Raw genomic sequence first — 8,427 nt, forward strand, 5'->3', positions numbered from 1 at the left:
GGCATGGTTTAGTCCTGCTATCTGTCTAGAGACTGGAGTGTCAAGAATGACAGGATCCAGGTGTCTTTGGGGATTCCCAGAGCCCCTAGCTTACCACAAAAGCAAAATGGCATTGTGCCTTTGATTCTAGATGTTCAGGAGTTCCAAAGATTAGGATGATAGAATTTAGGAGAGTGCAGTCACAGTTTTTGTATTTGCTGTAGCCATCAGGAGCACCTCTGACCACTCATAAACCACACATCAAACAATGTGATAACAGTTTCTTCCTGGTCTTATGGGGGCTTCCTTGAATTAGCTCGGGTATTCCTTGTATCTATACAAAAGGAGAGCTCTTGTATCAAAGGTATTAAAAGATAGTTTATTCTGGAGACAAATATGAGTAACCATGGCCCAGAAACACAGATTTAGGTCACCCCAAATTCCATGCAGTAATAGTTTCATGAAGTTTTTGTGATAATAGAACAAAGAAAGTAGTAAATCAAGATACTTTTCAAATACATTGGTGGGTACACTACACAGGCAGATTATAGCAAAGCAGGGAGAATTTTGCTATGGGCCTAAGATGCTATATGATGTTATTACGTTTCAAAAGATTTTTATCTATTTGTCATAGGATGTTAGGTCCAAGACAGAGGTAGGTAAAGAATGACTTATGAGAGGACTACAGGTAGCACCAAATAAATGGTAATTAGCTTTTGGTTTTGGTCTTGCAACATTCCAAACTTTCTATAATCATTGGATTCCTCCTCCTCCTCCTCCTCTTCCTCCTCCTCCTCCTCCTCTTCCTCCTCCTCCCCCTCTTCCTTCTTCTTTTATGTTTTATTAGAATTTCATATATGAGCACTGTAGTTACATAATTTCCAACCCTCCCATTCCTCCCTCTGACTCCTCCCATGTTCTCCTAGCTTCCTCTCAATTTCTTTTCCTTTTCTTGTTATTGTTACATATACACACATACATACATTTATAGATGCACACATATGTATGCAATGCACTGAGTCTATTTAGTGGTGCTTCTGTGTACATGTGTAAAAGGCTGATCACTTAGGATTAGGTAACCTATCAGGGTGCCTGTCCTTGGAGAAAACTAATTCTCCCTCCCCCAGTATCTATTTATTGCTTGTAGCTCTTCATCTAGAGATGAGAACCTGTGTCATTTTCCTCACCCACATTGGCAATGTCAACTGCTTTTGTCATAACGCAAGTCTTGTTAGGCAACCATATCATGAAGATTTCATGGATACAGCTTGTCTATCATGTGTAGAGTGTATTATCCAGCAGCAGGTGTCCTGTTCCTCTGGTTCTTGCAGTCTTTCCATCCCCTCTTCTACAAGGTTCCCTTAGCTTTAGGTGCAAAAGTTGCATTATAGATGTATCAATTGGGGTTGGGTAGCACACAGTCATTTATTGTCTACATTTTGGTCAGTTGTGGAGTTTTATAATAGTCTCTGTCTTTTGCAAAAAGAAGCTTCTTTGATGAGTGGTGTGAGCTACACTTGTCTGTCTATAAGGGTCAGTATTTAGAGTATAGTAAGAAATTACATAAGGGGCTGGAGAGATGCTCAGTGGTTAAGAGCACTGGCTGTTCTTGTAGAGGACCCAGATTGATTCCCAGCACCCACATGGCAGCGAACAACCATCTGTAACTTCAGTTCCAGGGAATTCGATGCCATCTTTTGGCCTCCTTGGGCATTGCATCACAGGAGTGTACTTCACACATGTAGGCAATACACTCATACACATAAAATAAAATAAAATAATAAATAAAATAAAAAAGAAATTACATAGATCTAGGAAAGTGGCAGTAGTAGGTTCTTCTCTAGGGTCTATGACCTCTATAATCACGTGTGCTTGGCTATGTTTACAAATACCATGCATGGTTTCCCTCCTATTGAGTTCAATTAGACAGCTGTTTATTACCCCCAAGATAAAAATGCCGTTCTTGTACCAATAGAGATATTTTGCTGAGCTGCTCATTTTTGTTGGGTAGGATCATTTATTGGTTTTCTCCATTAGCACCTGGCACAACACCTTTGGATATGATAGTCTTTAGGGAGGAGGTCAGTTCCAGCTCAATTTCTGTGTCTGAAGTATGTGGTGTCTTCAGTAAATAGGATCTTATCTTCAAGTTCTGGAAGGTAACCAAGGGCTACAGCGATAGCTTATATTATTGTATATATGTGTATTTTAAAAGAGGCTTATGAAATTGTACATCTCCCCATGGCTTTCCAGACAACCTAAAATCTTCTGTACAGCAAAAGAAACAGTTATTGAGTGAAGAGGAAATCCACAGAACTGAAGAGGATATTTGCTATGGAGGATTAATTTTCAGAATATACAAAGAACTAAAAAACCCTAAACAAACAAACAAACAAAAACAAAGAATCAAGAAACAAAAGACCCAATTTAAAAATAGACTACTTGGGCTGGATAGATGGCTCAGCAGTTGGGAACACTGGTTGTTCTTGCAGAAGATCCAGGTTTGAATCCCAGAACCCACAAAGCAGCTAGCAACTGTCCGTAACGCCAGTTCCAGGGGATCCAACAGCCTCTTCTGACCTCCACAGGCATTGCACGACATGGGTGCACTCACCTACATGCAGGCAATATATGCATACACATAAAATAAAAAAAACAAATAAAGTATTTTAAAAATAGACTACAAATATGAATAGCGCATTCTCAAAAGAAGAAAAAAAAGAGGCTGAGAGATATTTTAAAACATGTTCAGCATCCATAGTACTTAGGGAAACACAAAACTACTTTAAGATTTCATCTTACCCAATCAGAATGGCTAAGATCAAGAAAACAATTGACAACAAATGCTGATGAGGATGTGGGGAAGGGGAACACTTATTCACTGCTAGTGAGATTGCAAACTGGTGTAGCCACTATGGAAATCAGTGTGGAGAATTCTCAGAAAACTAAAGACAGATCTACCATATGACCCAGCTATACTACCCCTTGGCCTATCCCAATGGATACAATATCCTACTACAGAGATACTCAGCCATATTAATGGCTTCTCTTTTCACAATAGCTAGGATATGGAAACAGCCTAAATGTCCCTCAACTGATGAATGGATAATGAAAATGTACATTTACACATGGAGTTCTATTCAGTTCTAAAGAAAAATGAAATCATGAAATTTTCAGGTAAATGAATGGAACTGGAAACTGTTATACTATGTGAGGTAACATAGACTCAGAAAAGCAAGCAATGCATATTCTTTTATTTGTGGAGCCTCACTCAGAATCTTTAGATGTGAGTCCATACCCTGAAGCAACTGCAAGAGCTAGGAAACTAGAAAGGGACCATGGGTAGGGGTAAGAGGGGAAGAAGGAGCTCCACAGAGTGGGGGCAGTAGGATACAGGCACTATCAAGGAAAAAATGGGGGGATACTTTAACTGGGGAGAGAGGAGGAAGGGTTATACATGGAGAGAATGAAGAGAGAGAAACATTTATTGAATTCAAATTGGTCAGTCAGCCTTTGCAGACACAGCTTCTTTTTAGAAAGTCTCATTCATTTGTAAATATTTTAAAACAAAATAACACCTTTTTGATGTTTCCTGAATTATTTAACTATTAAAATGTAATAATCCATATAATTTTTTAAAAAATTCATATTTTTATGTGTATGAGTGTTATGCTCGCATGTGTATAAGTGCACCATGTTGTGCAATGCACATGGAGGATAAAAGAGGGCTTCGGATCCCCTGAAACTGAAGTTAGAATGGTTGTTAGCCACCATGTGGGTGCTGGGATTTGATCTGGGTCTTCTGAAAGAACAGCCAGTGCTCCTAACCACTGAGCCAACTCTACAGCTCTTATTCCACATAATTTGTTATAAGAGTTTCAGTGTCAAACTGGAAAGATGGTTCAGTGGATGAAGATGCTCTGTCAAGCCTGATGACCTGAGTTGGATACCTGGGACCCACATGGCGGATGGAGAGAATCAACTTATGGAAGTTGTCCTTTGACCTCCACATACATGCTGTGGCACACCTGTCATGTGTGATGCACGCACGCAATAAGTACATAATAAAAATGTAAAGGAAAAAACATCGTTAGTGTACTCTCTGTGAATATATCTATTGTTGGCACAAAAAGCCACCCCAGAAACAGCTTGGACAAGAATAGTGCACCGGGGAATCTTCACTTTCCTGTGGTACCTGCTAGTCTCTTAGCTTATTCACTCAGAGACTTGTAAATTATGGAAACAGTAGAAGCAATAGAGCTTTGTCTTCCACAGGTCAAATCTTATCAGACTTTGTTCTTCTTTTGGTTGTTTCATCTTGCTAGTGCTCAAAAACAAAATCTGATGAGAGTAACCTTCATGTTCTAGTTTCATTTCTGCTGCTGTGATAAAATAACCAATAAAAAACTACTTAGGGGAGAAAGCATTTAATTTGGCTCATAATTCCAGGTTACAGGTCATTGTAGCAGGGAAATCAGGGCAGGAGGAATTTAATAGTCACATCATATCTACAGTCAAAAGCAGCGACATCCCTGGGCAGGTGGGCCTGGGCCATATAAGAAAAGTAGCTGAATGGAAGAAGCCAGAGCAGACTGTATCCTGATTCCCTATCAGCAATTTGGGTAACCTCTTCAGAGGATGGTGTGATAAGAATAAGAGGTAGGAACTGGCTAGGCAGTTAGGGTAAAAAAGACCCCAAAGAAAAGTAGCCAGTTTCTTGGCTAAAAGTTAAAATGTCCTTGGGTTTCTTAGCAACATACTCTGGTCCAAAGGCCAAAAATTTCAAAAGTATTTTGGAGCTCTTATCTAATCCCTAAAAGATTTTAGGGTTACCTCTTCAGAGGGGGGAATGTTAGAGTATCAAAAATTCCCATTGAAAGAAAGAAGAAAGAAAGAAAGAAAGAAAGAAAGAAGAAAGAGGGAAAGAGGGAGGGAGGGAGGGAGGGAAGGAAGGAAGGAAGGAAGGAAGGAGAAAAAGTAAATGAAGTTATCAGAAAAAAGTGATGGGGGGATATGGGAGGAGTTGGAGGGGAGGGAGTGGGCGTGGATTTGATCAAAACACCTTATTTGCATGCATGAAATTCTCAACAAAGTTTTTAAAAAATATTTTATTTATTATTTTAGTTTATGCGTACAAGTGTATTGCCTGCATGTATGTGAGTGCACCGGTGTCGTGCAGTGCCACGGAGGCCAGAAAAGGGATTCAGATTCCCCTGGAACTGGAGTTAAGGACAGTTCGCATCTGCCATGTGGGGGCTGGGAATCGAACCCGGGTACTCTGCAAGAGTAGTCAGTGCTCTTAACCGCCCCTCAATAAAGTTTTTTTTTTTTTAATTAAAAAAAAAAAAAAAAAAAAAAAAAAAAATTGCTTGCACGCCCATGTTGTGCAATGCTGTGGCGGTCAGAAGAGCAGGATTCCCGCATGGTTTCAGCTTCAGCTCCTGCCTTTGGGTTCCTGCCTTAAGTTCCTGCTCTGTCTTCCCTCGATGATGAACTGCAACTGTACTCCAAATAAACCCTTTCCTCCTTAAGTTGGTTATGGCCAGTGATATTATCCCGGTAACAGAAGGCAAACTAATTTCTGATCGCAGGACACAGCATTTTGTTTAGTTCTTCCTTTTTTACACTGCACTGCTTTTAAAGTCAAATGCCATTTGCTTTTATCTTTCGGAGTCCTTTAAAATTTCCTGATCACATTCTTTGTCATTAATTTATTATTATGGCTTGTATGCTTTCTATAATTTCTTCTCTATGTCACTAATTCTATTCTATAATTTTAAGAGCTTACAAATGGGAATTGTTATTAAAGGGAATGTTAAGACTTCCATTTTAAAATCAAGCCTACCAGTGTAGCGGGGACTGCGCGAAGCGGTCTGCGCCCACGGAGCCCACTTCTCTCCTCGGAACGCAGCACTACCCTTGCCCCCCTTCAGCTGCCCACTCCGGACCTCCAGCGGCTCCGCACGCACAATGCCCTCGGCCACCAGCCACAGTGGAAGCAGCAGCAAATCGTCGGGACCACCAGCGCCCTCGGGTTCCTCCAGGAGTGAGGCAGCGGCGGGCGCCGGGACAGCTGCGCCTACTTCTCAGCATCCAGCAACCGGCACCTGAGCGGTCCAGACCCAGGCCATGGAAACAGATTCTCGGGGTGATCCATAAGAAACTTCCGAACCTGGAGAAGAAAAACGGTAAACTTGATGATTACCAGGAACGAATGAATAAAGGAGAAAGGCTTAATCAAGGTCAGCTGGATGCTGTATCAAAGTACCAGGAAGTCATAAATAATTTGGAGTTTTGCAAGAGAATTACAGAGGCATTTCATGGCATTGAGTCAAGATATTCAGAAAACAATTTAAAAAAAAAAAGCGCGCAGGGAACAGCTCATGAGAGAAGAAGCTGAACAGAAACGCCGAAAAACTGTGCTTGAGCTGCAATATGTTTTGGATAAGCCGGGGGATGATGAAGTGCGAACTGATCAGAAGCAAGGTTTGGAGTGCCAATATTGTCTGAAGAAGAACTGTCATTGTTAGATGAATTCTACAAGTTAGTGGACCCTGAGCAGGACATGAACTTAAGGTTGAATGAGCAGTATGAACTTGCCTCCATTCACTTGTGGGACTTGCTGGAAGGGAAAGAAAAACCTGTTTGTGGAGCAACATACAAAGCTCTAAAGGAAATTGTTGAGCGTGTTTTTCAGTCAAGCCACTTCGACAGTACCCAAAAGCACCAGAATGGGCTGTGTGAGGAAGAAGAGGCAGCCTCAGCACCTGCAGTTGAAGACCAAGCAGCCGAAGCTGACCCTGAGCTGGGAAGAACACACAGAGCAAAGCGAAGTTGAATCAACACAGTATGTCAACAGACAGTTCATGGCAGAAACACAGTTCAGCAGTGGTGAAAAGGAGCAGGTAGAGGAGTGGACAGTGGAAACAGTTGAGGTGGTAAACTCACTCCAGCAGCAACCTCAGGCTGCAGCTCCTTCAGTACCAGAGCCCCACTCTGACTCCAGTGGCTCAGTCAGATCCCCTTGTGAGAAGACAGCAAGTACAAGATCTTATGGCACAAATGAAGGGGCCCTATAGCTTCATACAGGATTCAATGATGGATTTTGAAAACCAGACTCTTGATCCTGCCATTGTATCAGCACAACCTATGAACCCTACCCAAAACATGGATATGTCTCAGCTGGTTTGTCCTCCGGTTCACTCTGAATCTAGATGTGCCCAATCTAATCAAGTTACTGTGTAACCAGAAGCTACCCAGTTTCCTTTGTTTTCATCTACTAGTGAAGGGTACACTGCATCTCAACCCTTGAACCAGCCTTCTCGTGCTACAGAGCAATGGCCACAAAAGGAACAAATTGATCAGATTCAGGCAACAATATCTTTAAATGCAGACCTGACTACATCATCATCATCCCTTCCTGCTGCTTCTCAGCCTCAAGTAGTCCAGACTGGGACAAGTAAACCTTTGCATAGCAATGGAATCAATGTAAATGCAGCTCCATTCCAATCCATGTAAATGGTGTTCAATATGAATGCTCCAGTTCCTCCTGTTAATGAACCAGAAACTTTAAAACAGTAGAATCAGTACCAGGCCAGTTATAACCAGAGTTTTTCCAGTCAGCCTCACCAAGCGGAACGAATGTAGCATCAATAAGAAGAACTTCAGACAGTGGTTGGCACTTACAGAGTTTCCCAGGACCAGCTTCCTCAAGTGATTGGTAACCACCAACAGCCTCCCCAGCAGAACACTGGATTTCCATGTAGCAGTCAGCCTTATTGTAATAGTCGTGGTGTGTCTCGAGGAGGTTTTCGTAGTGCTAGAGGCTTAATGAATGGATATCAGGGTCCTGCCAATGGATTCAGGGGAGGATATGGTGGTTACCGCTCCTCATTCTCTAACACTCCAAACGCTATTTATACACAGTCTCAGTTCAGCACTCCCCAGGACTACTCTGGCTATCAGTAGGATGGATACAGCAGAATTTCAAGAGAGGCTCTTGGCAGAGTGGACCACAGGGAGCCCCATGAGGTCGTGGAGGGCCCCCAAGACCCAACAGAGGGGTGCCGCAAATAAACACTCAGGAAGTGAATTAATCTGATTTACAGGATTATGTTTAATCACCAAAAACACACTGGCCAGTGTACCATGATAGGTTACCAGAAGAGTTATTATCTATTTGTTCTCCATTTCAGGAAACTTATTGTTAAGGGACTATTTTCAACCCGTAAAGACAGGACTACAATTGTCAGCTTTATATTACCTGGATATGGAAGGAAACTATTTTTACTCTGCATGTTCTGTCCTAAGCATCATCTTGAGCCTTGCACATGATACTCAGATCCCTCACCCTTGCTTAGGACTAAAACATACTTTATGGGGTGATAATATCTCCATAGTTACTGAAGTGGCTTGAAAAAAACAAGTTTGACTTTTTGACATTGGATA

General features: G+C 41.7%; 1 pseudogene; it reads left to right on the forward strand.

Moving 5' to 3' along the window:
• The first annotated feature begins 5,949 nt into the window (after positions 1-5,949).
• Positions 5,950-8,009, forward strand: LOC103735987 (annotated as a pseudogene).
• The last annotated feature ends 418 nt before the right edge of the window (positions 8,010-8,427 follow it).

The sequence above is a fragment of the Nannospalax galili genome, unplaced genomic scaffold (assembly GCF_000622305.1).
Source record: "Nannospalax galili isolate Female #2095 unplaced genomic scaffold, S.galili_v1.0 scaffold557, whole genome shotgun sequence".
In the NCBI taxonomy this organism is placed as follows: domain Eukaryota; kingdom Metazoa; phylum Chordata; class Mammalia; order Rodentia; family Spalacidae; genus Nannospalax; species Nannospalax galili.